Source organism: Lytechinus pictus, chromosome 12 (genome assembly GCF_037042905.1).
Source record: "Lytechinus pictus isolate F3 Inbred chromosome 12, Lp3.0, whole genome shotgun sequence".
NCBI lineage: Eukaryota > Metazoa > Echinodermata > Echinoidea > Temnopleuroida > Toxopneustidae > Lytechinus > Lytechinus pictus.
This window is the reverse complement of record NC_087256.1, coordinates 665,045-674,983: the sequence shown is the minus strand read 5'-3', so window position 1 is coordinate 674,983 and position 9,939 is coordinate 665,045. Positions and strand designations below refer to the sequence as shown.

The following is a 9,939-nucleotide window of genomic DNA, read 5'->3' as shown; positions in this document are numbered from 1 at the left end:
GAGAAACAATATGATGTACATTGGGTGAGACATCGTGAAAATGAAAGAGAAACAAATTTGACTTAAACATTGAGTTTTCATCATTATTCATCTTCAAAACCAAATTTCGATACATTACTCTTTTCTAAAATTTAATGAAATTTTTGCTTCCATTCTTATAATATCAGTCGCTGTATGTAAACATATGCAGACGAAGGCACATCTTCCCGTGATAATGAAAAGGGTATTGTTAAAATGTCCTTACTTCTCTTGCTTTTATAGGCCTACTCATATTGCCCATTCTTTGTCAGGATTTCTCCTTCGACGTCGCGTCATTGACAAGTCTTTGTCATTTTTTTTTTCATCCGAGGATACACTCAGCTGTTCCATGACATTTAATCCGGCGACAATTGCTCCGATGTATAATCTGCATGTTAAAACAAACATAAAACCTAACCTCGGAATCTAAATAAACCCTAATCGTAATTTTTACATTATTCTGAAACAAAACATCGATTACAATCCTAACCCTATGTCCTCTGAGATAGTCAGACAAGAGCAAATGTCACAGGACTAAATGTCGCAGGAGCAAATGTCGTGTCACGTACCGAGCTGCATGGTTGGGAAATATCATGATTCACCGAACATGAGAGTTCATCCCAACAAAAAGTTGTTTTGATATAGAAAATTGATCAAGCAGAACAAAGAAATTGACATTAAAGTATGATGCAAGATAAACAAAATTATTACTTGTTGAACCAGGGTGGGGGCGAGCTTAAGCCCCTCCACTATTTCCAATACCATGTACAAAAACGAAAAAATGACCATCTGATTGTGATTTTTTGCATGGTCAGCCCCCACTTTCAAAACCGTTCCACGTCCCTTGTCATAAAAAATTATTAGTATATTTTTTATTAAATTATATATTATTTCAAGTTTTATAGATTTGACAAATATGGAAGCTCGTAATAAAATGACACTACAGGTTACATCAACACGACGGTCAATTCAATATCAATTGTGTTCCTTCCAGTCAAAATAAAAAGTGTTATATCGTTATGAATGTATTACTATGGAAACTGTTTTAAAAAGGGCAATGTTTTGTTCATGACTCATTGCTGCGTGTTCTGCTTCTCATAAAGCGCACTCTATGTAGGTCTAAGGGGGGGGGGGGTGCTCCAAAATTTACTTAAAACAAATCACCAAGAAGCATTGAGACAAGTGGTATCGATTTTACAAAGAGAACCAACAAGAAGCACTAACTGGAAGAAAACAAGTCTTTGGCCCGTATTCTGAAGTCAGGTTTAACTTAAACCGTGGTCTAACTCTGTGCTAAAATTATGGGAAGCCAAAAGTGTCAAAATTTTTATTGTATGTTTCTTATGTTTACTGTGCTCTTTCCTGATTCATGGATGGTGAAGACAATCATCTATTTATACTTCCTAGATAATTACGAATGGTTTGAGAGCCAAATGAGCTGAAATGTGATATCTCTACTGTTAGTGATTTATGTAACAATTGGCTATCCATACTTAAACCACAACTTTAAACCCGAGTTCAAGTTAAACCCGACTTCAGAATGCGGGCCCTTGTGTTACGTGTGTGAGGGTGTGTGTGTGTGTGTGTGGGGGGGGGAAAGTTCATGGGACCACAATGCCTAGGACTATATATCACCCCGAACCCCATTTTAGAATGAATATATATAGCTTGCATAATCTTTGATCTACCTGATATGTGTTTTGATTTTTTATTCATTGCTCCACCCTTCTTTAACTCCGATCCGAACTCTCCTTGTCTGTCTGGATAGACCTTCGAAAATATCAGGTCTTTTCAAAATACACAGTAGGTAAATAAACACAGACTCTCCGAATATTTCATCTTTATTTACCATTGTCTATGTCTGGGTGCGTGCAGGTGTGTAAGGGTGTGTGGTTGGAGGGGACATTTCATTCTCGTTGAAAGTATAAAGAAAAATATCTTGGGATCACAAACCTGAAACTGAAAACAATACAGACAAATAGAAAAGGTGTAAAATGTTGACAAAATATAAATGTTTATTTGTTGCGATAGTCGTAAAAATGTATAATGAAATAAAGGATGCATACACTATATTCAATTATATCGAAAAAAAACTTGAATAAAAATTGAAAGCACAATGATTCATGATTTATTTCAACTTTCAGTGGATAATGATATTTAAAACAGCCTTCATGTGTTTTATTTAAATTTAGCTACTTTAGAGAAAGAGAGAGACAGATAGACAGGGGGAGGAGGGGGGGGGCGGGGGGCGGTAAAAGTATGCCTATATCATAATACATGTAGATACGGGACCTTCAAAACATGGACCTATATATAAAAAAATGACCATCAAATCTACATGCCCATAAGGGGGTAATCTATTTCGCATTTCATTTTCCATTTTCCCCTTTTCCATTGCAAACCAATAAGATGAGTTTTTAATCGTAAATTGATCTAACGGGGCCGTGGCGCTGCAGTGATGGGGATAGGTCAGCCAATAGTGTTTAAAGTGGTTTGCCATCAGTCAGTTGAAGACACTAGTTGCCATTCCCCACATGTCTGTCTGAAATCGTTGTCTTGAGTAAAATATAAATCACAAACAAATAATCATTAAGGAAAATATAGTTCATAAATCTGCATTTTATGTTAAGGACAGTGAACGCAGAAACAAATGTGGTCATGTATAGTCATAAATTGCATCATGTCTAATTTCAATCAAATCTTATTCAAACACCTCTTAAGTTTATACAACATGGTGAAGTAATACATTTCATTATCATGATTATGCAATCTATTTATGGACATACATGCTGTCATAATATTTGTAGCCTGCAACACATGTCATTTAACTGACAACTCAATTATGATATGAAAGACACATAAACACACAAAATCTGGAGACAAAAACAAAATTCCAAGGATATGAAAAAAAAACTATCATTAAAAAACATACTAGTATTGAAGTTGGTCTGAATACGAGAAGAGAAAAATAAATTAATAATACCATACCACGTGCTCCCCTCCCCTCTCTCATTCTTCTTTTCACATTTTTTTTTTTACAAAAGACGAATACTAGGTTATATAAACAAGAGTTCCTCAATAAAATTTTAGCAATAACTTGAACATGTAAAACCTTTTGAGTGACACACATGATTATGGAATGACATGACATGATATATTGCAAAAGTTGAGAAAGACATTTGAGGATATCCAACTTCATTATCATATTTCAATCAACTTGAAAACACTAAATCTACATAACTCTTTCATTTAAATTTTGTTTCATAAATATACATATTCTTTTATGCATGTGCAGTTAAAATTTATCACTTTCATGTCCCAATGACTACAAAGATAATTCGATATTACTGACAAAAATAAAAACAATAAAAGGAGTAACATGAATTGTTTACTTCACAGTTAACACATTACTTATATATTAAAACTGAGAGTTGCGTTAGCGAGATGTGTTTATATTTTAAGTAGTATTTAAACGGTATCATTAAGGGTTAGACGACATGTCCCTCGAATGTTATAACTGATACTTGTGACATAAACATCCACAAGTAGGCCTAATAAAATAAACTTCCGCTATTACACGTCTACGTCTGATAAAGGTAGCAGTAATATGCGACTAGGTCTGGAATGTAAAGACTAGTCAGATATTTAAATATATCTCTTGGGAGAGTCTAAATATTATCTAAAATTTAGAAGTCTATCACTACAATACGGCGTGTAAAATCATACAGTACAATTATATATACATGTACATGTAAATAACACGACGATATGAGCGAAGTTATAGGGACTGAGTATACTTAGAAAAGTCGAATTTGAATTAGGTTTACTCCGAGAATTGATCTCTAGTATAATAAAATAAATGCCCACTGACAAATACAAATACAGTTTCTTGGCCTTAAAATGATTAGAGGTATATATACTCAAATCTTTACCGCTTTGCCACTGAAACCACAGTCAGACAGTTGCGCATATTTACAGGGCTAAAACTTTCAAAGGATAAGAAAAATCAGATGGTTTGAGTGTTAATTTTGAGGGGCGGGATTAACTGGGTAGGTCTAAACCAATGGAGCATGCATATTCATGGACCTACTACTCTGCGCCGAGCGGTGGGATACTTGCTCCCCTTGTATGCTATACTAGTTATTCTATATACAGAGCGTCCCACAAAAAACGAAACCGAGATTTATCGATGATTTACCATAACTTAATCACAAATATAATAGACAAATGACCTACCATTGTAAAGCTTAGAATCTCTTCTTTCATCTGAAAGTACTAAGATTATTTATCATTCATGCATGAGTGAGCAAAAACAATTTGAAGCGGGTATACCAAAAAGTCATTTGGCGGGCTGTATCTGGATTTCAAAAAGAAAACCACATTTTTAAAAAGTTCAATATCTGCTCTTTAATTTGATACCTCAATTACAGAAAATGGTTAAGAAATAACAAGGTTCTGGTTATTTGAAATAAGGCTTGAATTTCAATAATTTCATAAAATGAAGAGGTTCTACAGGCTAGCGTTCAAACACACTTGACACTCCGTTTTGTTGACGATCAGCCATGCATTAAGTTTTTTGTTAACCATGCGATAGCTTCTGTGGGAAACCGGTGAAAACACGTTTATTTAATGAAATTATGGAAATACAAGCATTGTTTCGAGGGAACATAACTTTTTTAACTCTTGACCATCTTTTGTGATAAAGGTATCAAATAAAGGAGCAGATATTGAACTTTTTAGGCATGTGATTTTCTTTTTGAAATTCAGATACCCCCCGCCAAATGAGTTTTTGGAATCCTTTCTTCAAATTGTTTTTGCTCACTCATGCGTGAATGGGGAATAATCTAAGTAATATCAGATGAAAGAGGAGATTCTAAGCTTTACATTGGTAGGTCATTTGTCTATTATATTTGTGATTAAGTTATGATAAATCATCGCTTAATCTCGGTTTCGTTTTTTCTGGGACGCACTGTATATTTATCCGGACCTCCATCAAATATATATTAAAAAAATATTTGATCAATTTGATGTTTACGTGCTTGTGCATGCACCATCAAGCGTTCAAATATTTCACCCTCTTGTCTTGTTTCGAATATTTTTTACCACCAATGTTGACATGCAGCATGGGTGTCATGATTGTGGGAATGGTACTTCACTTCATCCCGACTGAGGGAGGGGTATTCCATTCTATCACCTTTTTCTTCTCGGTCGTGGAAACTTTAAAAAAGTGATTAAAAGAAGAATAGGAAAGGGGAAAGTTGAAATATGATATGGTCTGTAGAAAAAAATGAAACATGCCACTATGAACTTCTCAATTTTCCCCATACGTCACATTATGCCCCTCAAAATATTTTCTCGAATATGACTGTAGAAGGTGATCTTCAAAACAGGTTTTATATCGTAAATGAGGCTGTAATAGGAGGAAATCATAATTTGTAAACAAATTTTCGGCATTACTCCTATGTGTTTAAGATCGCACGCTCGATCTTTAATGAAAATCATAAGTCAGAAAAAATTGGAACCAGTGGGATTCGAACCTGCCATCTACTGCTTTCCGGGCAGCGACTTAACCACCAGGTTTTATATCACCAACAAGATCAAGAAGCCTCTTTAATGAATGGTCTAAAATCAGACTGCCAGTATAAACTGGAAAGATTAGATGCTTCAACTCGTAATGTAACAACACTCAGTCTTCTGGCCCGCTAAAAGACTGCAAGACTGAGATGAGCTTTCTAATATCCATCCTGTATGAATTTAAGATTTATTACCCTCATATTATTTAATTCCTGTTATTTTGTTTCGCTGGCTAGTCAAAATTTATGAAAAAATTAAAAATTTGAATTGTTCTTAAAATATTTCTTGCAAATCTGCAATATCATGTCATTATTATCGCATGCTCGTCTTAGTGTTAAAATCATTAAAATGACAGATCCTCGGAGCTTTGAGTTGTTTCTTTTCTAATCTACATTTAACTTTCACCATTATTGCTATAATTCCGAGTAAATAGGCCTAGATGAATAAAATAAGAAAACATGGTAAATAAAGAAACAACATCGTGATAAAGTTAAGAAATACTGAACGAAATCAGCTTTCGTCACCAGAACAGTTGCATCCCGGAATAAGCATTATCAAACACTGTGTTCTCAAAAACCTTCATTCGCACAAGTAGGGTGGTATGAGCAAGACTGACCCAAACAATTCGATTGCATTTGAGATAAAAATAGGGGTATTGCAAGCCTCACAGTTACACAATATACACACTTTCTCCTTTCCTCTACTTGTTCCATAATGTAAATAATAAGGGCCATCGGCGCCTGCCTCCTATAGCTCCATGCTCCTACAATGTCATCCTTGATATAACACAACAGACCTTATTATCCAGTCATCATTGGAAACAGCGGTCACCGATAATGATTCTAAATATTAGAATCCGGTAGAGCTATTTTCCTGGAACCAGGTACTATTTTATCCTTCGATGAAGATGGTTGGAGGTCGATGGTCGCCACCTTTTTAGGAGGTCGAGTATCATTACGAGGTCGAGATCTTCTTACCGATGACGTCATGTTGGCATAATGCTCATTGCAATAGAGTTCTCTGAGAATATAGATGACGACGGCCCCGATAACGAAGACGACGATTCCTCCTGCTATGCTTATTGAGATCACAGCTGTAGAGGAATAAAAAAGAATGAAGGACATTTAGAAATTATATAACGATATTTTATATCTTATGTTTATTGACGTAATAACAACAACAACAACAATAATAACAATGATAATAATAATGATAATAATAATAATAATAATAAAAATAATAATAATAATAATTATAATAATAATAATGAGGATAATGATAATAATAATTATAATAATTATAATAACAATAATGATAATAAAAAATAATAATATCGTTTTATTTACCCGGGGTAGCCACTTCAGGTAGGAATTACTGTTCTACCAGCGGGCCCTGCTTAACATGTTACTATTACCCTTCTCCAATCTAAGTGCTGAGCGCCTAGCAAGAATGCAGAAGGTCCCATTTTTATAAGACTTCGGTATGACTCGGCCGAGGATCGAACCCACGACCTCCAGTTCATTAACAAGATTAAGGCGGACGCTCTACCACTGAGCCACCATGCCCAGTCAATAATCATGATGATGGAGAATAAGGGCAATGGGAGACATGAGAGAGCTACTATAGTTTCGTTGTCACTATTGTTATTCCCAATTGTATTTTGTTGCTCTTGTTATAAGTACTATTGTCATTATTGTTATTACAAGTACCATTGGCATTATAACCATTATTATTAATGGTATATAGTCACGATCATTATCATCTGGTAAAATCCATTTCCAGAATGTATTTATTAAGTTAAAAAGTTAATGAAAAATCAACAAGCTTTATGCAAAAAAGAATGCAATAAAATAGCTGCTGCCACTTACTATCGCGAGGTTATAGTATACTTATATAATACTGTACACATTTGTATACCTAAAAATATCTGATTTTAATGACAAATTAAAATAAATAGATTGAAAACAGACATAAATTGATGTAAATTTAAAAGAAAATGTATATATTTTAATTACCTAAAAATGATTAACAAATGCAATTAATACAAGTTAATGTCAATGCGAAGATGCTAGCCTATGTGAGAAATGTACACTAGTCTTATAAACATAGTAAATTAGAAAAGAAAAACGAATTAACAAATGGCATATCGAATCGAAAACGTTATACACATGTACACGCCTTGAGCAAAAAACTGTCAATGGATAATTCTATGTCTCCCCATCCCAAACTATATACTTCGAACATTATTCATGAAGTACACTGTAAATTTATGGTGTTTAAACTACACAATTTGGGTGTATACAGAGGACCATAATATTACGTACATTGGAGATGGATATGATATCACGGTGTTAATTATAACAAAGTCTAATTAACACAATCTGGTATTTCGTTCAAACTACTATGACTACAAGGGCTACAAGGTGTTGTGTTAACACGTGAGGGTGTGGTCTACTCACGACACTTAAAAAATTGACCGTCAGCACGCCATTGACACCGCAGTGTTTGATTTTTATCGTTCTTTCAAAATTCAATTCGTGTACATGGCAATATTGTCCATATAGTACCAGTCTTGACACCCTCCTCAAAAATCTAAGTGTAATGTAAAATGTATAAGATTAATTACCTCCTCTTTCGACGCTTTCCATGGGTTCATCCATAGTATAATATTATCTACCGACACACGAAGGAAGAAACGTGAACTCCTCCTTTAGTTAAACCAGTCCTTCATTTAAAAAAAAAAAACTCCATTCCATCAATGCTCTCATGGATATTGTTTCGGTCTTTATCTTGATATCGACATAATGTTGTTCTTCATGAAGTTATATATCACCGTATTGAATACATTCACAAATAAGATACCGCTTCAGTTCGCAAACGGTATGTTGGTATTGTCTCGGTGTGTTTGCAAGCACATACATGTACACAGCTGACTGCCTGATTCATGACATGGGGGCGTGTGAGATCCGCCAATATGCATTTCAAGAACAACAAAAAATGGGACAGGGTGCCGAAAAGACTGTCCCGATCAGTATCTCTTCGAGGTATCAACTCAAATAATAACCAAGACTATCAGAAGTTTGCCAACAAATATGAAGAGTAATTAATCGGCATTTCATAATATAGTGGACTTTAGTTTCAGTCGCTTAGAAGATCGCGGTTTTTCCGTATTCTGTATTGAGGTTTGAAGATGTCTCATTCTGTTCCCCCATTACCACTTGTCTCGGGTCATTGTGCCCTGATCTGATCCCTGCTATTATGTAAATGCTTTCAACCATTGTACTCTCATCTGAGGTGAATAGAATTCGATGGCAAACACACCTATGTGCTGTTCTAAAGACGGTTGATTTTAGTCTGCACGCACAGACCCTGATTCAAACTTTGAAGTGTGTATTCAGACTTAGACCAGCACATATTGAACGTGGTGTTGGGAAATTCCCATCGATCACTAGTTATCGTAGGCTGCTCATTCAGACCGCTTTGATTGCTTGCATAGTCCACTGATCTCCGTTCATGTGCACAGAATAATGGTTCACATATTCAGTGGCGGAGTGTATCAGAGGTGACGAGGACTTGTACTCCGTTAATTAATCCTTAAAGGGGAATCCAGCCTTGGCCACAAAATGTTGGGTTTGGAAGGAGAAAAATAAATTAAACAGAATGGTGAAAGTTTGAAAGAAATTAGACAAGCAATAAGAAAGTTATGGCTGCTTTAAAATTGAGATCACTAATACTATGTAGATTTCAAATTGGCAACTGGGTAAGTAAATTATGACAAGGGGCAAGGACAACTTTCCCATTAGTCCAGATCACTGAACTAGAAATACGTATTTCTAGTTCAGTGGTCCAGATTGGACCTTGTTGTTTGGAAGTGCCTTTTCCCAAAGCTAACATAGCGGGCACATGTCTCCCTATCTCTAATCAGCGCCAATCCACTCATCTTCCCTGTTGAACATGGGGAGGGAAGATGACATGTCTCCCTATCTCTAATCAGCGCCAATCCACTCATCTTCCCTGTTGAACATGGGGAGGGAAGATGAGTGGATTGGCGCTGATTAGAGATAGGGAGACATGTGCCGTTAGCTTTGGGAAAAGGCACTTCCAAACAACAAGGTCCAATCTGGACTACTTTCCCATAGGCCATGTACTTTATTATCAGGGATTTGTGGTTTTCTCCTAAGTACCCAATCCCCTGGGGCAGTAATCTAAATATAACCCACGTAGTATTTTGTTTTATGTCCTCATGAAACAAAAATATAATTTGAAATAAAACTTTTGGGAAAAATGACATTTTAGCCATAATATGTATTGGAGTACATGGAAGAGTAGTCCTTGCCTTACATCACT

General features: G+C 35.4%; 1 long non-coding RNA gene across 1 annotated transcript; it reads right to left on the bottom strand.

Annotated features, from left to right (window-relative positions):
* Positions 1–2,008: 2,008 nt before the first annotated feature.
* On the bottom strand, positions 2,009–8,854 carry LOC135156139 (uncharacterized). The gene is made up of 2 exons (XR_010295277.1): positions 8,219–8,854; positions 2,009–6,685 (listed from the first exon to the last, which is right to left on the bottom strand). It is a non-coding gene; the product is annotated as an uncharacterized LOC135156139 (long non-coding RNA).
* Between the last annotated feature and the right edge of the window lie 1,085 nt (positions 8,855–9,939).